The sequence below is a fragment of the Peromyscus eremicus genome, chromosome 1 (assembly GCF_949786415.1).
Source record: "Peromyscus eremicus chromosome 1, PerEre_H2_v1, whole genome shotgun sequence".
Lineage (NCBI taxonomy): Eukaryota > Metazoa > Chordata > Mammalia > Rodentia > Cricetidae > Peromyscus > Peromyscus eremicus.
Genome location: NC_081416.1, coordinates 28,687,943 through 28,715,836, shown reverse-complemented (window position 1 = coordinate 28,715,836; position 27,894 = coordinate 28,687,943).

Genomic DNA, 27,894 nt, shown 5'->3' with positions numbered 1-27,894 from the left:
AGGATAACTTACGGCTTCAGGATTCTGCAGTTTGGGTTTCAACAAACAAAATACATTTCCAATTCCATGAACAAAGCACATTGTTTTCAGTAGCCACCACATTCAAACTTGATACCCTATTGTTCCCAAGTAAACTCAGGTTATTGGATGTACATTATGTCCATCTGTCACCTTCCGTACTTGAAAGTTGGTCATATCATCTTATAAGACTCAGAAATACCTCTATATTTATCAAATAACACTTAAATGATATTTGAAGTCATTGCCCAAACTGTCCAGAAAACCACCTTTCTGCCCCTTAACTTTTCATGCAACTTAAATAATTGTATCTCACTTTCTGCAAAATGTTATAGAAAGGTGTTTAGAACTTGTTTTAGCTTAATCAAGATCATTATTTGGCTTCTTTAATAAAGCTGTTGGATAAGTTAACCCAAAACCGTTTACAAATTGACCACAACAGAATAAAGCTAAGAAGAGTGAAAGAAAGACTATGACATAGGGTTTGAGAGAGCAAAGTGGGATGAATTGTCACATGGAACTAAAGTTTGTGGCTCAGAGGGCTTTATCTAGTCAGTACTGCCAACTTGGACCTTTTTTTAAATAAATATTAACACAAGTGATATTCCACTAAATACTTTCAGAACTTTTTGTAGACATACCTTTAAAAAAGTACAAATACTGGTAATAAAATATTTTCAACACAAATTATTAACTCTCTCATTGATATAAAGTCCAGTCACAGTAGACCCTGCTCTGTGTTCTGTTCTAGTGTTTTATTTCTACATAAACGATTAATATCAAAGTACAATGGAGAAAAGAAGAAAGATACACTCTAGTAAAATAATTTTCTGTACAATAAATTATGGTGATAAATTTCAATGGAAATTGTGCTGTACCTAAAATAGAATGAACTTCACTTATGAATATGTTAATTACAAACTGAAATTTTAAAAAGTTTGAAATGCCACACTTCATTATCACTGTCACCAATGTAAAGTCTCTAGGCTTTCTGGAGTGTAATTGAAAATTTAATTCTCCTTGTCCTCTCTATAAAAATATCTGTATGCATATGTCTTTGGATGACCTTCCCTACGATGCACAGTGGGTATGACTGCAGTGAACCCTGACATTTGCTAAGAAACCAAACATTTGAACAGCTCTCAAGATGGACATGTTCCCAAAATTTCTTTATTGCTTTTCTATCTCTGTGATCTGTCACATGGTAGAACTCTTCTTTCTCACTTCCCAGTACCCTGACTGTTCATTAAGGTAAATATCATCAAAGAGTTCTTCAGCGATTATGAGGGGGATAATTAATCAGTATATGTTTTTGTTAAAGCTATAAAAATGACTCTCTGTTGTACTTTGAGGTGCTAGGTATGACATATTTTTTCAGACACTTTTACTGTTTGTTGTTATTGGAGTTGCATACTAACAAATCTTGCAAGAGTGAACAAAGTCAGGTTTTCAAAGCAGTTTTTCTGTAACTTACCTAAGGAAAAAAAGCTGTCTAACCTGGGAGATATTCAAAATACATACATGGCAAAGCATTAGGAACCAAGGTATGTGAGAACACACATGATTATTATCCTAATGTGCTTTCTTTATTGTGATAAATATGACAGCAAAGAACAGCTTGAGAGGAAATTGTTCATTTGGCTTACGTGTCCTGATCATAGTCCATCATTAACAGAATCCACGGCAGGAAATCAAGGCAGAATTCGGGAGCAGAAACTGAAGCAGAGACTTTAGAGGGATTCTGATTATTTGCTTGCCTCATGGCTTGCTCAGTTTCCTTTCTTATACCATGAAGGACCATCTGTCCAGAGGTGGCATCTCCCACAGTGGGCTGGATCCCCTAACTTCCATCCTTATTCAAAAAAATGCTCCACAGACTTGCCTGCAGGCCAGTCTAATGGAAACATTTTCTCAACTGAGGTTCCTCTTTCTAGATGACCAGAGCTTGGTCCTGTCTCTGGATTCTAGGTAAAGGTAGAGGGAGAAAACTGACTGCACAAAATTGTCCTCTGATACACACACACACACACACACACACACACACACACACATGCACAATGTGCACAAGCTTATACATATTCATCATGCACTAAGGCACAATCACAGTAAAATAAAATAATAATAATAATGATAAATAATAATATTAAAAAATAAAGTCTGCTTTGTCCCCAGCATCAGGTTCTAAAATCTCCAGAACAGGAAGTAAAAAACAAACAAACAAAAAGATTGTCTTTACAATGAACACAGTTTTTCACATTTTGTTATAGCAACACAAAAAAGGCATTATCTAAGCATGTTTAATGTGAAATCCATTTGGGTAGAATATGGCTGCAAACAGCCATGCATAGAATACTAGGATCTCTGGGGGAATATACTAGGGATGGCTGGAGAGGCATCATCCCAAAAGGGAGATGATGAGAAGCACTGGTTTCACTAACAAAGTAAAATAGGAAATTTTGCAAAGAGGAACAGAATGGAAGATTCCTGAATCCATTCTGTAGAAATTGGCCCTTAAATGAGAATGTTCTTAATGCAATAAAGGAGACTGAAACTACAGGATGGAACCACAGTTTAAGACAGGCAGAGAGGCTTAGGATATTTGCACTGGATTTTCAGTAGCTTGCTTATCTATCTATCTATCTATGTATGTATGTATCTATCTATCTATCTATCTATCTATCTATCTATCTATCTATCTATCTATCTATTTTAAGACACAGTTTCACTAGATAATTTTGGCTGGTCTGGACTTGCTTTGTATTTCAGGCTGCCTTCAAACTCACAGAAATTCTCCTGCCTCTGCCTTCTGAGTGCTAAGATTAAAGATGTGTACCACTACTCCCTGACATTTTATTTTTTAAGCAACAACTATATATTTGTTGTATGTATAACAATATCTGATTTCAAGTCAGGCTTGACATAGTAACAAAAACAGCATGGATTTTGTATAAACACAAAAGACAGGATAGAATGGAAGCAAATAATACAATATAATAGAACAAAAGTATAGAATAAAATACAGTGGGATACGATAGAACAACTCAAAACTAAACAGCGTTAACCATTTTATTTTTGCAGAAAGGACACACACTTACCTTGGAGAATAGACAGCCTCTGAATAAACGGTGCTGGGGAAACTGGGGAGCGACACATAGAAGACTGAAGATTGAGCCTCATCTTATAAAACTCAAAGTGTGTCATTGGTGACAGAAAGTTTTGACAGAAATCAAAACAAACACAGCGAAAGGAAAAACCACCAATAAATAAATCCATGATAGAACAAGATGGAAGGGAAATAAACTTTTTCTTCGTGTCTACCTCTTTGCCCATTTAACTCATATCCGAGAATAACATTTTTATCTTTTATCTGTATTGTTTAGAATTGTAAGCATTTTAGATGAAATAATTTTTATAACACTGTCTTTCACTATTTTAATATTGTAAACATGGCTTTTTAGTTTTTTTCCTGTAAAACTCAGGGGAAGGATGATATTTTTCATCCAGCACTTTCCATGATTTGAGTATGTGAATATGTGCAGGAAGAATATATGCTAACTTAATTCCTAATGTGAAGTATTAGTTGATGACTAGTGAAGGAGTTAATACATTCATGAATTTATGGGTGGATGGACTGAATTATCCTTATCATGAGCTGTACAATCTTATACATCCTGTTTACCATTTATCAGATACCAATGCTGCTTCAAGCCTCTGCTTAGAGTCCACACAAGGGGAAAAATCTTTAGTAGACAAAGCCCCTGGACCTAGAAATACCCAGACATCAGTACCATGAGATCAACAAAGGTTATGGTTGGTAAATCACTGTCTGTATATTCTTTTTTAACACAAACAGGCTTAGACACTACTTTACCTTTCACTAAATATTGTTCTTTTCTCCTCTACACCCTCTATTTCTCTTCACTCTATTCTCCCTCTTTTGTCTTCTCATCAAGTGTCCTTTGGTCCTTTCAACCCTCAGAAACACAGTGGTTCTGTGGAGGACCCTGCCACATTAAATTCAGGATCAACGTATTCTTCCATGTGTGGCTTTCCTAATGGATTAATGTCATGGTGAGAGAAAGTGATGAATTCCTAGATTAGTGCTTCTTAAATTTTGGTATGTGCAAACCACCATGATGTAACTAAATGCAACCTCTGTGTAGTATGGGTGAGGTGCAAGTTTCTGGATTCTTTACAGACCCAACCACCCAAGCTGAAAGGATTATGTTCCTTGGCTGACCATGTCACAGGACCTTTCTCATGCCCAGCCTGTCAAAGTCTTTTTTTTGGTCACATTCTCTCTTCATTACTTGGTATCCTGGCAATGGTAAAAATTTCAAAAAGGAGTTAAACATGGGTAGTCTTCTTTAATCACTCTAGAGAAAATTTACCAGTTCTGAAGAACAGGGTACACTTGGAACCACCTGTAACTCAGGTCACAGGCATGATTAAGGAATACTTATAAATGCTTATTTCCTCATGGATTATTTACACATGCTAGAATAAATAGACTTCGGTCAGAAGATGTAGAACATTAGAGATCTAAATAAGTTCCAAGTGAATGGATGTGACCTTGCGCCCTGCCCCCAGCTTCATTTGTTTTATTTTTCCAATGATAAGGACATTGACATGCAGTTCCCCAAAGGCAAGTGAAACAGCTTGGCTTATACCAACTTGAACAATCCAAATTCCCATAGCATTACCAAAACCATACCTTATAACTTCCAAATGTATTGTAAAACTGAGGCTATATCATCAAATTAGACAAAGAATATAAGCCATGCATTTTTATTTGTCTTCATATAAATTGTTTACTAGCACAACGTGGCACATTGTATTGAAAGTAGAGCTGTTGCCTTCTGTATTAGAGTTTCTATTGCTGTGACAAAGCACCATAACCAAAGTCCACCTCAGGAGAAAGGGGTTTACTTCATCTTATATCTTATAGTTCATCATCTTCTCTTGTGTGGAAAATTGGCAAAATACTCATTTTGGCTATTTCCCTATGTCTACTCTTTTTGAGTTTGCTTTGTGCCTGTTTATGCAGGGCCTTCAGGTACATCATTAAATCATGATTTTTAAAGTCTTCCCAAATTTTTAATGTAGGTATGTGGCATTATAAAGTTTCCCAATTTTGTTAGACAATGACAATTATTTTTGAAGGATTTTATAAAACATCCCTTTATTGTTATGAACTCACAAATTAAAATCATCAGAAAATTAAGCTAATGTAGCCACTCAAACACTTGTCATGTCCCAAATCTATATATCTCAACCAATTTCTATGTAGTTCAAATAGCCGTCCTGACGACAATGCTTTGCTTAGGTGTTAGACTTCCACCATCAATCACATTTTAATGCACCTGCACATCACAATCTCATTCTCTGATAGTTCTGTCTTCTAACTAACATCAAAGCATTGTATATCACACGTGCTTTTCTCATCTATGCAAATAACTCATTTTTTTCAAGATTTGGGATACATAATTTGTTAAAATATTAATAGGTGTTTATATTTAAAGTTATGGTTGTAAATATGAACCAAATGATTAGATATTCTTTTTTTTTTCTGGCCATAATACCTGACAGAAATCAATGATAAGAGCAAAGTCCAGGCCATTCTGGTGGAGGAAGCATGGCTGAATTTATGGCGGCATGAGCTAGGGGCGGACACTTCTCACAGAAGGGTTGATCAGGAAACAGTCAGACCTAAATCTTCTCATTTCCACCCTTATTAATCTACTTCTGTCGAGTAGACTCCATCTTCCATGTGCTCTGCAGACTCCAAAAGCAGTTTCACCACCTGTGAACCAAAAATACAAACAGGAACCTTTGAGGGGAATTTTCAGACTTAAATCCTAAGAATAAAATTTACAAAGAATTTCTTGACAACTGAACAAAGTAGAAAAGGCTGCATTGTATACCTGGGGGGTGGTATTTTTAAATTCAACAAATGACAAACATTAGTAAAAAAAAAAAAAGTGTTAAAACGCCCAAGAATTTATCTTTAAAAAGCAAGCAGCTCAGTAAAAATAGAACCAGCAATGTTAAGTAGCCGAAACAAAAGCCAATAGACACAGTCTCTACAGCAGAAAACAGCTGAGTACTGCCTTTAGACAGAATGAGAGTAAGAACTTGTGATCACAAAAGACGGGAAATCTATTTTTCAAGTTCCAACTGTTTTGTGTGTGTGTGTGTGTGTGTGTGTGTGTGCATGTGTGTGTGTGTGTGCATGTGTGTGTGTGTGTGCATGTGTGTGTGTGTGTGTTACAGTATATACCATATATTTTATATAAATGTCTATCTACTTTAGGTAAAGATAATTTTACATTGAGATTTATAATTTGATTATATAACTGGGTCATGTATGTTAACAAGGTTCTCCCTATTGTGCTAAAATACATGACAATAAACTTCTTTCAAGGAAGGTTTGTTTGGCTCAGGTTCCAGTTCGCCATCAGTGTGGAAGATATAAGGGCTGCAGTGTTTCAGTCCCTAGTGGTAGGACACTGGATGTAGTTTGCCAGATGAAGTGAGGAAGCAGGACCAGAAATAGGGTCTGGCCTAGTAATTCAAATCCCCATTACAGTTCTTGACTGACATCCATGTCTGCATACCGTCCCAGGGTTTCAAAACTCTACAAATAGTGCCAAGGACTAGGGACAAAAATCTTTAAACAGAGTGGAGACATTTCTGATTCAAAGAAAACCAGTGTTATTGTGTGACTACAGAACATACCACAGTGCTACTTAATATGCCCTGCCCGCTATAAGGTCAAGGTCCTGGCTCGTTGCTGCTCAGTAGATGGAAATTAAGCTTCTGCTGGAACATGAAAGGAGCATCAAGCACTGTGTTGAGTCTTCCGTACACTCAGATCTGCAGGTGCCTCAAGGATCAGAAGACACAGGGCACAGAAGTCAGCAGTGTGGTGCCTCTCCAATTAGGATGTTCTGAGCAAAGTACACTAGAACTCTGTCACAGGCCAAGGCTTGGCACTCAACATCAGTGATCTGTTTCCTTTCAGAGAGTAACAACACATTCCCTGAAAGAGAATTCTATCATTTTCTGCTATGGACTTCCTTCTTTTCATCCTAAGAGACTATGTTCACATTTCAAAGACGAAAAAAAATCTGGTCCATGTAGCTAGGTCTTGTATTCCAGGGGATCCTGCAAGGTGTCATCTGACTTTACAGTGTATCAAAATTTTACTAAAACAACTGTCCCTGCTTCAAATAAACAATAGGTTTATAGTGACTGCGTCTTCTCCTGTAATACTGGAAAACCCTACTGTACGTGCCCAGGTCCAATCATATGGCTGCCATCAGATTACTCCAGAAGTAAGAAAATGGGGTCATGGGGTAACACAACACTATTACTTTAGGTGTTGTGGTCAGACAGATACATAAATTTTATTCTTATTTCAAGGATATGCAAATTAAAACACTAGCATTTTAGTTAAAACATTTCAGCTAACACCAAAGCAGAAAAAAAATACTCTGAGAATTTTGTTATAATAACATAATACATAAAATTTTTCAGATTTCCCTTAAATGTCAACTAGATATGAATTAAATCCATGGATATAGGGATAAATTCACCACTTCTGTTTTTCTAGAGAGGCTATTTTTATAGAACATTTCAAGATGATGTTATATCAGTATGAAGGATTTAGGACTGCATTGATTTGCCAGCACTGCCTTTTTAAACAAAAGGTGTCCTTGCTAAAACTCACAACAGGATTTTTCAGCTATGGATACAATTACTGAATGAGTATGAAAGTCCCTGATGGCAGTGCAAACAGGGAGATACATATGTAGAATCCAGGCAGGAGCTATGTAAAGATGGAACCAGACACAGGGGAAAAAGAAAAGGTGATGTAAATAACACAGGAGATTACAAATGATTCCATAAGCATTTAGCTAGGGCCTAGCAAGGTCAAATGGAATTCTCTCAACTCCTTTGCTCAGAATGAATGTAGTTAAAGTCAACACATAGAGCACACTGGTGCATTTTTCATGAGTTCACCTTCCATGATGGGCTAAGGCTTTGTGGAGATATAGTTGTTTGGGGGAATCACCCATGCTCCTGTAAGTAACCCCTCACCTATGTTCTTTTAGAAAGCCCAAGGAACTCCTTGGTATCATCAAGTTGGACGTCCATGAAATCAGATTTCCGTTTATTCTTAGTGCCCATCTGAGGTAACTGGACTTCCTTTGTGTCTCCTCAGGAAAAGTTAATACAACAGTTACATAAATTATGTATTCATATATAACATGAAAGTGAAGTCCATAGACTAGGAGAACAAAGGGGACTGTAGGGGGCAAAGTCACCAGAAAGGGGAGGTTAGAGAGATCTGGGGTCATTTGCTCAATAAACAACATTTTTTTGGTGGCATGTATAACATGCCTCTGATTCCTTATAAACACCTCTTCTATAAGCCAGAATATGGATAAGGCCAAAATATAATTATCTTTAGATTTATATTCCCCAAATGTAATAGCTCTTTTATATTATTTGTTATTTAACTTTAAATAATTAGTAACCCATACTTTCTGTGCAAAGTATGGATTAGAAATAAGTATAAGATACAGTGAGTGGGAGAAAGTCACATACAAAGAATGAGTATTTTCATTATGAGGAACACAGAGAGAAATCCTTGTGAATAACACAGCTGTTGAAAATCACTCTCCAGGAGTATGGTTTGGACATCAAGCTTTTGTGTAAATATGGTCTTGTGAGAGGAAGGTGTTAGTCCTCCATGTGCTTATGTCTGTAGCATACTCAGTCTGGAAGAATATTTTCACAGAAATCATATCATATCATATCATATCATATATATCTATATCTATATCTATATATATATATATATAACCTTCATCTTATATGTTAGTCTACTTTATTACATTTTAAATTTATTTTTTGTTTTTGTTTTTTCAAGACAGGGTTTCTCTGTGTAGCTTTGTGCCTTTCCTAGAACTCACTCTGTAGCCTAGGCTGGCCTCGAACTCACAGAGATCCGCCTGCCTCTGCCTCCTGAGTGCTGGGATTAAAGGCATGTACCACCACTGCCCGGCTTTAAATTTATTTCAAATTGAGTTTAATTATAATTTTGAAGTTCCATTTAAACTGTAGCAACTATAGCACAATAAATCACCATCAATTTCATTGTGGTAAAGTAATAAAGTCAGGCTCAATGTTTCTTTGAATTTATGAATAAAGACTTTGGAAAGTAGATTCATAATAATCATGTCTGCATTTCTCTACACCAAAGAAGATAGTAAGATCATGAAATATCCCTATCATGATTGCCACTCTTGATGGCCATCTTGAAGTCTGAAGGACCAAGATATTAGTAAGCATACATATAGGTTTGTATGTGGAGGCTTTTCAAGATCAGATTAACTAAGGAACATAATTCACCCTCAGAGTGATTCTGACCACCACACATTCTTAGGAAAAGGAGAAGGACAGATAGTTGCCCCCTACTTCCTTCCTGAAAACCATATTTAAGCTGCTATGCTAACTCACACCCTCCGACAAGGATGAATGAAATTGCTTGGCAATAAGAACCAAAATACCTTTGCTCTCTAAAATTGCTTCTCTCAGGTGTTTCATCATAGCGATGAAACTGACAAATGTAGGGGATTTCCTACCATTAGTGTTGCTAAAATGTATTACTTGGTCATATTGATGACCACCATATCTCTCTGTTGTAATAATACATAAATTGTATAGTAAACAAAGGCTCAGTAGAGTTACCTCAACCTTCTTGAAGAACTCTTTCTGAGAAATCTTTTCTATATGTTGATAAAAAGAATCCTGAGGCTTCTAAGTAAAGTGAAAAAAATTTACCATATGACCCAACTATAACCTATTTACATATCTGCTAAAACTCTAAGTCAATATACCACTGAGTTACCTGCCCATCAATACATATTGCATCATTGGTCACAGTAGGAAGTTATGGAATCAATCCAGACATCCATCAACAGGTATTTGTCTAAAGAAAACATACTCATGAAGTTCTATTCAAACATAAGAATGAAATTGTTATTTGCTAAAATATGGATACAACTGGAAATAATCTTACTAAGTGAAATAAACCAGACTCAAAAGGACAAATATTGCATGTTTATTCTCATTTGTGCATCTTAGAATTTTTTATAAGTACATAAAACCAAATCTGTGTTTTATGAATGTATGTATGTATATGTGTTTATGTGTATACACATATAGTCTGTAAGGGAGAAAGAGGGAAGGAGAAAAGTAAGAGGGAAGAGGTGGAAGGGGAAGGTGAAGGGTATACATTCAAAATGAATGATATAATATGAAATTATTTATAAAACATATGGGAAATAGATATGCACTGTGGGATGGCTCAGCCCTAACAGGCTTGAGGGGCAGCCAGCCCAAACCAGTAATAAGATACTTTCTGAGAGTCAACCTGGGACTGCCTAAGGGCCTTAGCAACAGCAGCTGAGACATGATCTGGAGATGACCTGGACCAATGAGAGGCAGCCATATCACATCAGCAGGTGCATATTCATCAGACCTTCTCCCGGGGCAGGGTGGAGGGTATATAAGGCTCTTCCTGAATAAACTGAGCTTGTTGTTTCAACATCCTCCCAGAGTCTGTTGACTCTATGCCTACTTGCCCCCTCCCCTGGACAGAACAGCACAGGACCCTGCCACAAAGCACCATGCTCCTTTTTGGAGGAATGTGGAACTTTCTTGTTGTGGAATATTATTTTAAAATGTGTTACATTTGTTTACGATGTGGAACATTTGTTTAATGATGCAAAGATGTGTTGCATTCTTTTATGTTTCATTTGTTTAACTCTGTGAAGCTGTGTTACTGTGCCTATCTAAAACACCTGATTGGCCTAGTAAAGAGTTAAACAGCCAATAGCAAGGAAGGAGAAAGGATAGGCAGGGCTGGCAGGCAGAGAGAATACAGAGGAGGAGAAATCTTGGAAGAGGAGATTGAGAAGCAAGAAAAAGAGGAGAGGAAGACATCAGGGGCCAGCCACTCAGTACACAACCAACAATAGAGTGAAAAGGAAGTAAAGGTATATAGAATATAGAAAGATGGAAGTCCAGAGGCAGAAGGTAGACATGATGATTTAAGTTAAGAAAAGTTGACTAGAAACAAGACAGGCTAAGGATGGGCATTCATAAGAAACAATAAGCCTCTATGTATTATTTTGGGAGCTGGGTCACAGGCCTCCCAAAAGCCAAAGAGTTAAAAAACAACCAACTACACCTTCCTTTTCTTTTGTTTGTTTTTCTGTTGAATTGTTCTTCTCATCAGTTCATGGATATTTTCCTATAGCCTGGTCACTAATGTTTTAGAATTTGTATTGTGGACGGATGTCTTCCAGTTTTCCACAACACTTTGCACTATGTTTCATTCTGATAATTTTGTTTTGTACATGTTTGCAAGATTTTGGTATAAATAATTTTACATGCCTATTTTCAAAAACATTGGAAAGCTTTGATAGAATTTTTCATCTCCAGCCATTGAAAGAAAAGTAGTGTCACAGTCATAGCTTTAAAGAAAATACACATCTTGAAACATTATCTTCTTCTCCAAGTGTTTTAAGACATTTGTAACATGAGGCAATCACAGAATGAAGATGTGGGAGAGAGGGTAAATCACGAGTTAGTGCAGCTTTGGAATACTTCAGGATCCATCCTTCTGTGACACGAGTTCTTATGTAGTCCTTGACATATCAATTGACAAATATTACAGTTCACTGGAAACATAACCACTGCCCATGTCAAGATTAACGTCTTCATCAACCCTGACAAAGTTTCATCCATAAATTCTTTAAACATTTTCTCAGACATTCCTCTCTTCTTCCACTTTCTAATTATGTAGCAGAGCCTGGAGAAGTTCAGTCATTGAACAGATACTTCACAGAGTACTAGGTAAAAATTAGACTATTTCTAAACCACAGGGATGTATCTAGGATCCAGTGAATAAAATTAAACCTTCATAGAAATGTAATTGGGGAAAACAGTATTTAATATTTATGTAACTTAAAAATGTACTCTAAAGATTTTACAGGCAGCAATGCAGCTAACACATTCTAAGTATTTTTAGAAATGTTAATAAATAAAAATGGACTATAATTTATGAACCGTCACTGTATTTAACTTGCAGATGATGTAATCTGGGCAGAGAAGTAAAATTTAGCTCAATATCTTAGAGCTGTGAGTGGAAGGGTTTCACAGAAGCACGAAGTCTGACTCCAGAGTCTGGATATTTAAGTAACTTTTTTTAAAACGATTAAGCCATTACCATCAACCTTGTGTCAAGGATTTTCCATTCACATTCAGAGAACAAATTCATAGCCCACATTGTAAACACCAATAAAAGTAGTTCACACAAATCCATCTCTGATCTATGCACCTGACTGTATTAATTAGCTTTACACTACTATGACTAAAATACCTCATAGAAACCACAGAGAAATATTCATTCTGTAATCTATCCAAGGAAGGTGGCATGGAAGAGTGGTTTATTCTATCTATGGTGGCTAGAACCTGTGATGAAAGCTATTCACAATGTGGAAGATCAGGAAGCAGAGAGGGCTCTGTAACCAAGAGCCTGACTATAAAATTAAAAGGCACATTCCTGCTAACTTCCCACTACAAGAATTCTTCCACGCCCTAAAGACTCTACAATATTCTAAAATAGTGCTATCAGTAGAGAAATGGTCATTTGCTATATGAGCCCCTGTCAGAGTTTACATATTAAAACTACAACATTCTGTCACTGCTCCTCAAAGGCTCCTTGTCATCTCACTTGGCTAAACAAATTTAGTTAAACTTTGAGTCTTCAAGTATGAACACCTTGTAAAAATCTCTTCTGTGAGATATGGAGAGATATCCTGAGATGCAAAGCAAACTTTTAATTGTTAGCACTTTAATATCAAAAGAGAGAAGTTAGATACTACTTATATACAATGTCATAGTAAAAATTCCTATTCCAAAATGATGGAATGGGAGAATAGCAGGAAAAGTTTGGATAAAAGTAAGACAGAAACCCAGCAGAGCAAACATAAAATCCTGCAGCATGCTCTATATTCAGCCTCTGAGGTACACAGTGTTATGAACTTCAAGGCACTTGGGTGCTGCGGGATATCAAACTGTATGCTATGAATATGTGTTGCTCTGATTGGTTGATAAATAAAATGCTGATTGTCCAGTAGCTAGGCAGGAAGTATAGGTGGAGTAAGCAAACAAGGAGAATTCTGGGAAGAGGAAGGCTGAGTCAGGAGTCACCAGCCAGACACAGAGGAAGCAAGATGACAAGACACAACTGAGAACAGGTACCAAGATAAGAATTATGGGTTAATTTAAGTGTAAGAGCTAGTCAGTAATAAGCCTGAGCTAAAGGCCAAGCAGTTATAATTAATATAAGCTTCTGAGTAATTTTTTTATAAGCAGGCCATAGGACTGTGGGGGCCTGGTGGAACCAGAAAAACCTTCCTACTATACTTGGGCTGTTATGGGTCTGCTGTCTGCAGCACATCTGATATCTCACCAGGGGTGGCTTCACAGTTACTTGCAGTATTCATAGCATGTCCAGCAATAGCATTTGAAGACTGGTTGCTTCCTCCATTTTGAAGCTAGGATTTAGACATAGTATGTAAAAGCTATTTTATGGGACTATATTCAGTTTAGAACATGATTTATTGTATTCTGAAAGGATGTGCTATATCTTCTATTTTTGCAATGTATTGCCTATTTTTATAAATAAGAACATCTATGTATTAATCTACTCGAGAAAATAAAGGGTTCTTGACCAAAGAGGCTTGCTGAAAGATCCACATAAGTGTTAAGAGATAAGCTAAACCTAGAAGTTCAAGCCCACCCTAGTCAGATGCGCCTTAAAAAATTCTGAGAATCAAAAAGCCTGGTTTTTAAAAGTGAAAATAAACAAATGTTATGCACTGCTTTCCAGTACCTAACAGCTATACTGTTACATGCACGCCATCATGCAGTGCTGTGTCATCCTATCCTCGTCTGTCCTCTGCTCTTCTTGCTCACATCACTCAGTTTATTGCCTTGCCCCTTTTGTCTGCACTACAAATGACTTCAATATCTCTAAGCTAATCCCTCTCCTGAGATGTGCTAGTCTAATGTACTTAGTTGTCAATTGAGAGACGAATTTAAGTTCTGTTGTTTATCATTATATTTTTAGTGGTTTTATTTCAAGGTGTTTATTGTGGACTCCAATTTCTTCTCCTTTGAAATAGAGCTATAACAATCATTTAAAAGCACACACAACCAGTTGAAATCGAATATTGCTCAGTGGTTGGCTAATAAGCTACGGTAGACCCTTTGTCCCGTAAATTGCTTTGTGGGGATATTTTATCATAGTAGCAGAAAAGGAAACTAAGACAGTAGGAGATTTAAGTACCCCACTTTTACCAATGGACAGGTTATCTAAACAAAATATAAATGTAAAAGTATTATAGTTAAATGATATCACAGACAAAATGTATTTGACAGATATCTATAGAATACTCCACAGAAACACTACAGAATATGTATTCTTCCTACAAGGCCATGAAAGTTGCTCTAAAATAGAACACTTACTGGGGCACAAGGCAAATCTCAGCATTATAAGAATATGAAATAACTCCTTATATTCATCTGACCGTGTGAATTAAAGCTTGAATCAGCAACAAAACAAACTACAGAAAGTATACAACCTCATGGATGTTAAATAATACTCTATTGAGCAAGGAATGTGCCACTGAAGAAGTCAAGAAGGAAATGAAATCTCAATGTATCAATGTCTCTGATACACAATGAAAGCAATTGTAAGAAGGAAATCTACAATTTTAAATGCTTATGTTAAAAAGTCATATAGAAGTAAAATAAATGACTTAATGTACATAAGAGTTTGGAGAAAGAAGAATCCAGAAGTGTAGATGAATTTCTAAATGGTCTTATTAAATAAAAAAAAAAAGTAGCCAAATATAGGAGTGAAAGCCTTAGAGAGATCAGGGAAATAGGGAAAACCACCAGCCAACCTTACCTCACCAACTCTGCAGCTTCCAAATTCAAGTTACTTCCTGTCTACCCACACACATATGCCTTACTGTTCTGCCATCTGATTTGCTCTCTGTCCAGCTACATCACTTCCTCTTCCTACATAGCTCTGTCACTTTCCGTCTGTCTATTCAATCCTCCAGACCTCTATGGTTGGTACTGGGATTAAAGGTGTGTGTCACCACGCTTGGCTCTCTGTTCCCTAGTGTGGCCTTGAACACACAGAGATCCTGCTTATTAAGTGATAGGATTAAGGGCATGTGCTACCACTGTCTGACTTCTTTGTTTACTTATAATGGCTTTTTCCTCCTCTGATTCTCCAGGCAAGCTTTATTTATCAAAGCACAACTAAAATATCACCACATTTCAGCACAAATAAAATATCACCACACAGAAGTAGTGGATAAGCATAAATAATTAAAACAAGGGCAGAAGTTAAAAAAATGGAAACAGCAACAAAACCAACAACAAAAAAAATGAATGATGAAAGATAAGTAAGTTAGAGAAATCCTTAGCAAAATTAACCAAAAGCAAAAGAGGAGACCAGAATTAATAAAATTAGAAATAAAAGAGAGACAAAGTAATATATTTTAAAGAAATTCAGAAAATCATAAGTGTTAGACCCCAAAGTTTAGGGTCTCGAGTGAGTGCCCCAAGAACCCAGACTCCAGTCCAGTTGATGCAACAACACGGGGTGTTTATTGATGAAGTGGTTGTACAGTCGTGCTAACTCAGCTCCAAAGAGCAAGAGTCGTATCTTATTGTAGCCATATGAGTGCTTTTAAAGGAAAATCCCATAAAACCCACAAGATTACAATTCCCATACAATTTCGTTTTGATTGATTTATGTCTAGAGGCTAATTTCACAAGATCTGATCACAGAGTGAGTACAGTCACATCTACATGCACATTCTTTCCGAAACCTCAAGGGGGGTATCAGGGCGGGAGTGGAGTTTACACAAAGGTCACAGTGGTCCTTCCTGGAACACTTACAACTATCCCAGTCACAGTTGAGCACATCTCTTAACAGAAATCTTTTTACATTGTTACATTGTTGCAGGGTTGGTTGAATAATGATTGAGTCAGCTTGCCCTTGGAACTAGTTTTCTTTTTAGTTCCTTATTCTCCTGGGGCTTGGGGGGTGTAAGCCTGAAGGGTTAGGGTCTTTCAATAAGGACATACTTTAAAAACCTAAATTCCATGAAAGCTGACAAATTTTTCTCCCTGTGTCTGACCCACCAACTTTTAATGTAGATTATATAAATAATTTAAACTGACCTAGAACAAGCAAAGAGATTGAAGCAGTAATAAAGCATCCACACACCTTTAAAGAACTACAAACAATGCTTCTCAAGTTATTGTATAATCATAACAGAAGGAACATTCTCATACTACTTTTCTGAAGTCAGTATTAATCAGTTGCCAAATGCAAATAAAGATAAAATGTGAAACCAGGACTACAGACTTATGTTCATGATGTTGTAGGAATTCTTACCAAAATCCTTGCAAACTGAATACAGCAACACATGAAAAAGTTCATAAACCAGGACAAAGATGGCTTTATCCTAGAAATCAGGGGTTGCTCAACACATGAAAATACATGTAACAAATCATGTAAATGGCCTTAAAGTTAGAAATCACATGGTCATCTCAATAGGTAGAGAAATACCTTTGACAAAATCTGGAATTCCTTCATGACAAAAAACCCTGAAAAGAATAGGATGGAGCAAACAGATCTCAACACGAAAGCTAAAGCTGACAAACTCATGGTGAACACCATGCTGAAGTGGAGAAAATGTTGAAGGAATCCCATTAGAATGAGGAAGAAAATAAGGCTGTCCACTCTCTAAATTCCATTCAATCATTCTCAGAGTCTTAGGAAGGAAATAAAAGGGATACAACTAGGAAAAGAAGTAAAATTACCCTTGTTCCTAGAAGTGATTCTATACTTAAGAGAACCTAAGACTGTACCAGAAAACTCCTAGAACCAGCAATGCTGTCGTCAAAGTACACAAAAGTAATGTACAAAGATCAGTAGTCTTTCTGTACACAAATAACACACATATTGAGAGAGAAATGAGGGAAACAAGCTCATTCACAATAACTTCAGAAAATGAAATACCTTGGACTAAACTTAGCCTCGGAGATGATGAACCTCTACAAGACATCGCTAAAACTCCAAATAAAGAAATCAGTGAAGGCATTAGAACACGAAAGAACATCCCACTCTCACAGATTGAGAAATTAATATTGTGAAAAGAATCATCCTAGGAAAATAAATGTGCAGATTGAATGTGGTTGGAACCCACATGCTACTCTCAACAGAAATGAGGAAAGAATCTTCAAACTCACATAGAAGCATAATAGAATCCTGATGGACAAAGAAATCCTGAACAAAATCATTATAAAATAATAATGCTGAGCCCAGGGAAATGGCTCCCTGGTTAAGAGCACTTACTCATCCAGGCTCGGTTCTTTGCCGCCAGTTCTGGGAAATCTGGTGCCCTCTTCTGGCCTTTGAGGAGAATTCAAGCATGTGGTGTACTTACATGCATACACTTACATACATCAAGTAAGAACAAATAAACAATAAATAAATAAATAGATAAGTAGAATGGCTGAGGCATTACTGCACCTTACGTTGTTGTACTGCAGGGCCATAGTAATAAAAACAGCATGAGACTGGTACAAAAACAGACACATACATATAGATAGCAGACAGACACAAGCCCACGGTTCACAGCCTCCAAACAGTTAACAAAAATGCCAAAATTACATGATGGAGAAAGAACAGTTGTTGTGGAATATTAGTTAAAGATGTGTTACATTCTTTTATGCTGTGGAACATTTGTCTAATGATGCAAAGATGTGTTGCGTTCTTTTACATTTCCTTTAACTCTGAGAAGCTGCGTTACTTTGCCTGTCTTATCTGATTGGTCTAATAAAGAGCTGAACAGCCAATAGCTAGGCAGGAGAGGGATAGGCAGGGCTGCCAGACTGAGAGGATAAATCGATTGAGGGGAAGAAGAGAAGGAGGAGGAGCGAGAAAAGAAGAAGAGAAGGATGCCAGAGGCCAGCTACACAGCCACACAGCCAGTTACAGAGTAAGAAGTAAAGAAAGGCATATAGAACAGAGAAAGGAAAAGTCCAGAGGCAACGGGTAAATTGAATAATTTAAGAAGGGCTGGCTAGAAACAAGCCAAGCTAAGGCCGGGCATTCATAAGTAAGAATAAGTCTCTGTATGATGAATCCAGTGAAGAGGCAGACAACAGAGCGAGAGGGGGAAAATTCCCCACTCGACATAAGTAAGAATAAGTCTCTGTATTTATTTAGGAGCTGGGTGGTGGGCCCCCAAAGACCAAAGAGTAAAGAAAACCAACTATAGACAGTATGCTCAACAAATGATGCCTGAAAAACTGAGTGTTTCCATGCAGAAGAGAGAAACTAGATCTGTATTTCTCACTCTCACACAAATCAAATCCAAATGGATCAAGTGTTCAGTATAAAACCTGCACTAGAAGAAAAGTTAAGTCACACCCTGTAAGTACAGGCACATCTAAACACAGCTCTGGGTGCTCAGGAAATAAAGCCAACAAACAACAAATGACATATCAGGAAACTGAAATGCCTCTGGGCAGACAAGGAAATGATGAATCCAGTGAAGAGGCAGACAACAGAGTGAGAGGGGAAAAATTCCCCACTCAACATTTGACACAGGATAAATACCTAGAAAAAATAAAATCAAGGAAGCAACCAAATCAAATGGCCATAAATCTTAGCAGAGTGCTCACCAAGTCTCAGCCTTCTGAGTACTGTGATTGCGTTAGTATTTTGATGGTCTTTACTTCTTTTTCATATCATTCTATCTTTATCCAACACCACCTTATGCCCTCCCTTATCATTATTGTTCACCCCTTCAACTTGTTTTATCCTATTCTAATTTATCTCTGTTGTCCTAGCAATAATCACCAGTCTTACTCTGCCAACTTGCTCCCCATTCATACCCTCCACTACTAATATTCTAATAAACACAATAATATCCACATCCTTTCACCCTCAAGAAGATACTGGTATAGGGTTGAGGCCTCATAGACTTTCCTCTGCCCACTTTATCGTATCCATTGTTGTTTTTTGTTCAGCTCATGTTCACATAGTCATGTTGGTGAGAATTTATGGATGTGGTGGCTGATATTCTTAGGAGACACAATCTCACAGCTCAAAAAGATAAAATATTTCAGAAAAATTATTGGCGTTGATGTTCAAGAGGCAACTGTATTTAATTGACTATGACTACGTTTTCATAGTGGACCAAACTACTGATGATATTTGCTTCAATAAGTGATCAAGCTAGATGCCCTGAACTTGTGACCTGCAAATTAGTTAGCAAAATAGATTCCTAGTCTGGGGGAGAGAAATGTTAATTCATCTCTAGTATAATTTAGTATCATTGGAACATTACAAATTTAGATGCTAGTCAAACAAACAAACAAACCAAAATCTAGTCACTGACTTAATCGTAAATTCAAATCTCCATGCAGAAACACACACACACACACACACACACACACACACACACACACACACACACACACAAATATGAAAAACAAGGCAACAAGGTAGCATGATTCCTCATAAATTACCCTTTCCATAATAATGGCCTCAAATGAGAATGAGTTAGAGAAAATCCAGGTAAACAATTCAAAAGAATTTTCATAAGAGTGTGGCACAAGAACTAGGTAAAAGATCACTATGTAGACTGCTTTTCTTGCAGTCGTGAGGACCTGACTTTGAATGCCCAGAAACTAAGTGAAGTTAGTAACTATAGCATCTACTGGTAATCCCAATGGCTTCTACAGGCATGTGGGAAGTAGAAGAATAAACCCTGAGAGCTCCTAGGCCAGCTAGCTCAGCAGACACTGTTGTAAATAGCAAGAACCTGGTCTGAAACACTATGGAAGGACTGACATCAGAAGCTGTCCTCTGATGCTTTGAAACCACATCCTGCTTAGAATTGATCACATGATGTGATATTTAATTTCCCCTTAGATAAATGTGAAAGCAACAGTGTTTCTTAATAAAATGTCACCTAAAGCACAGAACACAAACATGCATATTTTCTCACACAGGGCAACATTCATACATGGCTTATTAATACCTCAACAGATCAAAAAGTGTAGGGAACTCTGAGTATATAAAGCTCTAAGTGAAAATATATTGTTTGATATGGGCACAGCCATGTCAAGGATTCCAAAGCCTCAGACCCATGGGAAAATGACAATGTCTTCCCTCTTGGTCCAAGTGCAAATGTTGACGGCGTGTGCAGAAAATGTCCTCCATAACCACCACCTCCTGCCCAGCCCCCGGGATACTTACAGGCCTGAAGATGACTCTCCGACAAAAATAATAAACAAATAAATATATAAATGAATAAATGAATGAATGATAAATAAATAAATGCTCCTACTGAGATTAGCTAAACCTGTCTCCTTGTTCAGCTATATATAATAATCCAATCATCTTTCTTACCTCCTTGTAACAACCCTGCCTCCTAGTTAAACTAGATACAATAAATGTGCTGAGCTTCCAGAGAGCTGAGGCTTCTCTATCAGAGATGGAGTCCACCCTCTCCCAGCTTTTTTGTCAATGTGCATGCTTGTCTTTTCTTCATTCCCTCATTGGCCCAGTCAGGTCAAGTCCCCAAGACCATGCAAGGATTATGCAGCAGGACCAGGAATGAGGTGTGGGCACAGTCCTTAATGGCCCAAACACAGTTTTTAACTCTGATGTTTATGTCAACCTAGCCTCTTAAGTACTTAGAACCATTCTGAGTAGTGCCCCAGGCTAGGGACAACATATTCAAACAATTTCACATTCAAGTCATACCAATGTTACTGCGAGACTGTCGACAATAACACAGCTCAATTTCATTTGTATCATCTGCTATAAGATCAGGGTCCTGAGTCATTACTGCTCAGTAGATGGCCATTAAGCTGCTGCTTGAACATGGAAGGAGTGCCAGACTGTGTTAAGGCCTCTGTGCACTCATGGCTGCAGTTGCCTGTAACTCTGTTGGAGGATCAGAAGACACAAGGCATAGAAGTCAGCAGTGAGGTGTCTCTCCGATTAGGATGTTCTGAGCAAAGAACACTAGAACTCTGTCACAGGCCAAGTCTTGGCAATCAATATCAGCAATCTGTTTCCTAACAACACGTTCCCTGAAAGAGAATTCTATCATTTTCTGCTATGGACTTTCTTCTTTCTCATTCCAAAAGACTTTGATAATGTTTCAAAGACGTAAGAAAATCTGGAATGTGTAGCCAGTTACTTGAATTCCAAGTGAAATCCTAAGGTATCTTCTACCCTTACAGAGTATCAAAATGTTACTAAACAACTGTTCTATTTCAACTAAACTACAGGTTTATTATGATGGGCATTTTTCCTGTAACACTGCAAAATCAATCTGCTCAAACCCACACCTATTCATGAAGCTACCACTAGATTACTCCATAAGCAAGAAAACATGGCCATGGGGAAATTGTAAGGCTATTGCTTGAGGTGTCACAGTTTGATTGATCAAGAAATCTCATGCTTTTTTCCAGTATAATATAAATTAAAATATGCACAGATTACACTGAGCATTCAAGGTAACATTTATGCTGAATACAAATAGAGTGAGTATTTCCCTACAGTAGCGTAACACGTGGTTCTCAGACGTCCATAAAATGACATCATAGAAAGAATAATCATGTGCATAGAGACAGATTCATCAGGTCTCTAAGAATATTAATTTTTAAAAGAGGCTGCTTTATAGAAAATTAGCAAATGAATTCATAACAAAATAAGGAGTCTTTGCAACTATATAAATTTGCTAACTTTGCCTTTCGGACCCAAAGATTAGTATACTTATAGAAACACACAGGACTATTTACAGATATTGAAACCATCTCTGAATGAGTGATGAAAGTCCCAGCCGATGGTGCTAACAATGGGATACATAATCAAGGAAATAGATTTCAGGATATATTTTAAAATGGAACCAGGCATAGGGAAAAATAGAAGATGAATAGATAATACATGATATTCACCAAAGTTCTTTATGCCTGTAGATAGGGGTAAACAAGGAGATATGGAAATTTCTTGGCTTTGGTTAAAATGATTATAGCTAAGTACAATGCATAGATTATAACATTGGTAGTCATGTAACATTTTGGCTTTACCTGTTATGTTTTGGAATAAACTCAGCTTTGAAGGAGGTCCAGTTACACAGTGCTTCTGGGAATAAAGATATCCAAGAGAGTATAGGAATGAAGTTTGACATAAGCTTGCAGTTCATGGGGCTATTTGCAGTGCAAGCAAAAGAAGATTAACATTTATTAGGGATCTTATGAAATATTGAACAATATTATCTACAAATAATAACAAAACATTTTCATGTAAATTTTCCATGTCGAAAGTCTTAGATACCAGCTGAAATTTTACTTCATGATAGTGTAACATAAACAAGTTTCAAATGCAAGGTTATTACCCCTTAATAGTTAGAGAATATTACATTTTTCACTCACCAGAGGAAGCATCCACAAGTGACATCTTTCACAGGTGGACAGTGTTGAGTGGCAGAGGATAGAATGAAAGAGATGCCACACACTGCAGAAAACCAGGACTCCTGGGGAGAGACTCTGTCAATTACCTTCCGTCCCAACATGGAATCAAATCAGACAAGCTAGGCCAAAACTTATTCTTGTGCCACAAGACACTGGAGGACAAACCACCGGACAGTTAATCAGTGATATCTTCAGAGAACATTGTTTAGAGACAAGACCAGGGTTGGAGGTAGTTGTCTCAACTGAGATGAAGTCAGGCTGGGCATGTTAGCACTGCCTGTAATTACATTTGTGAAGCTGATGAAGTAGGATCCCATAGCTGAGGCCAGCCAGTCTTTATGGTGAGACTCTGTCTCAAACCACTGATGTAGACTTGTCTGGTCCAGCTCTTCCTAAATGAAATAAAAGTGAAGAGTTTGTAGAGAAATGGCTCTCATGAAAGGCTGCTGGCACTAACTGATATGCTCTAACCTTGACTCCTGTAAGGATCTATCTCCATTCAAGACTGAAGCACTGGAACAGAAAGTGGGGACTTGTAACAGGCTTGGCAGGGATGAAGATATTCCAGAGACACTTGTGTCCCTTGCACTGGATATGAGACTATCAAGACAGTGGACATCAACAAACTGAATTCCCCCAAGAATCTTTTGCTGGGAGAAGAGAATGCCTAAAACCTGGGCCATCCAGAAGAAAGACTTTTTTCTTGGACAGAGATGTACAACTTGGTAGTCCACTCTACAGGAGAGTGTGATGGGTCAGTGGAGAGACCCACACCTTGACTACAGACAGCTGTAATACAAGAGCTCTGGTCCTTCACTTAAACCCTAACTTTAGAATCCAAAACCCAGCTGATGGACTTGGTGAGAAGGGTTGCTGGATCTTTGTACTTCTTCGCTGTCCCCTGATCTCCACACATGTGCCATAACATGTGCTCTCTCTCTCTCTCTCTCTCTCTCTCTCTCTCTCTCTCTCTCTCTCTCACACACACACACACACACACAGATACACACACACATGCACACATGTATACATACATACACACACAAAATATCAATCAACCAATCAAACAATAAACAAATAAAAAGTAAAAAATCTAAACATCATAATAATAATACTTATTACTATTGCATGGGAAATAACACATTTTATTTAATTTCATAGTCACTATATGTTATTCATTATTGTATATATTCTTCCTTTGTACTTTCACTATGGGAAAAAATTAAAAATTAAAAAAATATTTTTGACAATTGGTGTTTTTGTAACAAAACACCAAAAGTAGTATACAATGTAAAAAACAAAGCAAAACAAAACAGGCACTCAGATCTCTCACCATTCTGAAGATATTAGGCCATATTCAGTTTTACAAATTTTCATTCATTTTTCTTACCTGATTCTGAGCCCTAATTTTAGATTTTTTAAATTTTATTTTATGTGAATGACTGTTTTGCCTGCAAGTATTTATGTATCCTGCACACATCTGGTGCCCTTGTAGGTCAAAAGAAGGTGTTGGATTCCCAGGTATTGGAGTTGTGGATGGTTGTGAGCCACACCATGTGGATGCTGGAAAGTTGAAACTGGGTTCTCTGCAAGAGCAACAAATACCGAGACACCTCTCCAGCCAACCCCATCCCACATTTTAAAGTAGAAATTAATGTGGCAGTGTCATGGACTTAAGTACTCAGTAACAGCTTGGGCTTCTAGCAATCAAGGAGGAATGGGCATAGTTAACTGAATCTTTCCTGGTGACTCCCTGCCACTTTGGTGTTTGTTTCCTGTGAACTCATTTTGATGAATTCGTGAAGCAATGGATTGTTCTTGGGAGCCTGGTACTATCAGTGGAGACTCTTCAATGATTCCAATTTTATGATTTGGAATTTTTTCTGGTACTCCCTTAGTCTTGACCTTGATTTGTTTTGGTTTGTGCCCCTGCTTCCATTTTTGTTTTGAGAGAATCTAGAGATATTTTTAACACCTGTGAAAGAAATCTCAGTTGAATAACTTCTGAGTGATTGATTTTGACAGGGAAGTTAAGATCTTTTTTGGCAAAGTCCCCACTCACCTTGTTTCTACAAATCTTGGTTTGGTATTTGTGTGTTTCGATTTTGGTGCAATCTTCTTTTCTGGGTCTCAGCAGGACTCACCTTGGGTCTCTCTGCAGTATCTGCTTCCCACACAGAAGCCAGGATGGGACCCCAGTCCATGCTATTGAGTGGACATATTGCTGTGTGGGGACAACCACATGAGGGCTGCAGCTAAAGACTTCCTGTTTCCTGGAGAAGCCTATAGTCACAAGATTGGCAGCTTATGTCTACCCTCGCTACAGTTCTTCTCCACTTTGCAAGGCATTTTTAAAAACTTGAAACAAAAAAGCAAAGATGGACAATCTGCCCTTGGGATACCTCCGGATGGGCAGTTGTGGTGATGGCTGAGCTGAATGACAGCACCTTTGCCCATCTCTCAGGAGCTCCCCTTCCCATGGCAGCTCATTAACTTCTTTCTCTTTTGCACTCACCTACAGTCTGAGGGTTTCAGTCATTAGAGATGTGTGTCACAAACCTGGAGTTGCCTTACTATTTGGGGAGCTGTGATGGCTCTTGATTTTGGACCATTTTTGCACCAACTCCAAGGCCACCGGGGGGGGGGGGGCGCTCAAGAGCACCCAAGTCTTCCTATGAGACTAAGGAATTCAACTGTTTAAGGATTCAGTAGCCATTATACACTGTCATTGTAGAATAAAAATTTATAAGGCTAAAATATAAAGGCTAATTGATATTTATTTCTTTTCTAATTTGTCATTTAAAAATTTTAGAATAAATAATTTTTAGTTAAAAATTTATATTTACATTATTTTTAAATTTAATTTTACATATCAGCCACGAATTCCCCTGTCCTCCCCCTCCCGACACCCCCCACCCCCCCACCCCCCCACCCCCCGCCTTCGGCCCCAACCCCCCCCCCCCCAGTCCCATCTTCTCAAGGGCAAAGACTCCCCTGGGGACTGAGTTCAACCTGGTAGATTCCGTTCAGGCAGGTCCAGTGCCCTCCTCCCAGGCTGAGCTAAGTGTCCCTGCATAAGCCCCAGGTTCCAAACAAACAGCTCATACACTAAGGACAGGTCCCGGTCCCACTGCCTGGGTGCCTCCCAAACAGTTCAAGCTAATCAACTGTCTCACTTATCCAGAGGGCCTGATCCAGTTGGGGGCTCCTCAGCTATTGGTTCATAGTTCATGTGTTTCCATTTGTTTGGCTATTTGTTCCTCTGCTTTTTCCAATCTTGGTCTCAACAATTCTTGCTCATACAATCCCTCCTGTTTCTCGCCAATTGGACTCCTGGAGCTCCACCTGGGGCCTGGCCATGGATCTCTGCATCCGGTTCCCTCAGTCATTGGATGAGATTTCTAGCACGACAATTAGGGTGTTTGGCCATCCTATCACCAGAGTAGGTCAGTTCGGACTTTCTCTCACCCATTGCCAGTAGTCTATTGTGGAGGTATCTTGTGGATTTCTGTGGACCTCTCTAGCACTTTGCTTCTTCCTATTCTCATGTGGTCTTCATTTATCATGGTCTCTTATTTCTTGTTCTCTCTCTCTGTTCTTGGTCCAGCTGGGATCTCCCGCTCCCCTAAGCTCTCTTTCTCTCGACCCTTGCCCTTCATTACCCCCATTCATGTCCAGGTTGTTCATGTAGATCTCATCCATTTCTCTGTCATTGGGCAATCCCTGTGTCTTTCTTGGGGTCCTGTTTTCTAAGTAGCCTCCCTGGAGTTGTGAGTAGCAGAGAATTCTCAACAGAGGAAACTCAAATGGCTGAAAGACACTTAAGGAATTGCTCAACATCCCTAATTATCAGGGAAATGCAAATCAAAATGACTCTGAGATGCCACCTTATGCCTGTCAGAATGGCTAAGATCAAAAACACTGAAGACAGCTTATGCTGGAGAGGATGTGGAGCTAGGGGAATTCTCCTCCACTGCTGGTGGGAATGCAAGCTTGTACAACCACTTTGGAAATCAATATGGTGCTATCTCAGAAAACTGGGAATCAATCTTCCCCAAGATCCAGCTATACCACTCTTGGGCATATACCCAAGAAATGCTCAATCATAGCACAAGGGCACTTGCTCAGCTATGTTCATATCAGCATTGTTTGTAATAGCCAGAATCTGGAAACAACCTAGATGCCCTTCAACTGAAGAATGGATAAAGAAAATGTGGTACATATACACAATGGAATACTACTCAGCAGTGAAAAACAACAACATATTTACATTTTTATAAAAGGATATAACATGTTTTGATAATGTTCATCTTCCTTTGATCCTCCTTTATCTCCCTGGTCCTTTTGTATTACACTCTTCTCCATCACCAATTTTACTAACATGTGCTTTTCCTTTTTCTAAATTAGACAAAAACCATATGAAAGTTTGTCTCTCTTAATATTGATCATTCATTGAACATGATGATCTTCAGTTCCATCCATGTTATTGTTAATGATGTAAGTTTATTCTTTGTGACTGAATGAGATGGCATTTATTTATGTGTATGTACATACAAACACATATGCACACATGCACAATCAAGACATTTTGTTGATTAATTTGGTACTGAGGCTGATTCTATTTCATGACAGTTCTGAATAGTGGCATGACAAATATGGGTATTCAGATTTCTCCATTTTATTTAATCCTTTCCAATATATCCTTAGAAGTGAAAATGACTATGTAATCTGATAGTTCTGATTTTATTTTTAGAGGGACTTCCATACTCATTTCAATAGTGGTTGGGTTAATTTGTATTTCCATAAACAGTGTATAATACATTAATAATAATGTATTATTTTTATTTGTTTTCTTTTTATTCTTAATGATAGCCGTTCTAAAGGGATAAGATGGAATCTTGATTGAAGTTCTGATTTTCATTTATCTCATAGTGAAGGACATGAATAGTTTCCATGTAAGCAATGATCATTTATTTGTTCATTTAAAAATTACATGTTCAGTACATTTCTTACATATTGACTGAGTTGTTACCTTCTTTTGTGCTTAATTTTGAAATCTTGATATGTATTGGATATTAATCCCTTGTCACATGAATAGCTGTCAGAGTTTTCTTACTACTCTATAGATTGTCTTTTGATTATAAAAGTTGTTCTATTTTCTATGAAGAATTTAAGAAAATCTTATGAAATTCCACATGTAAGTTC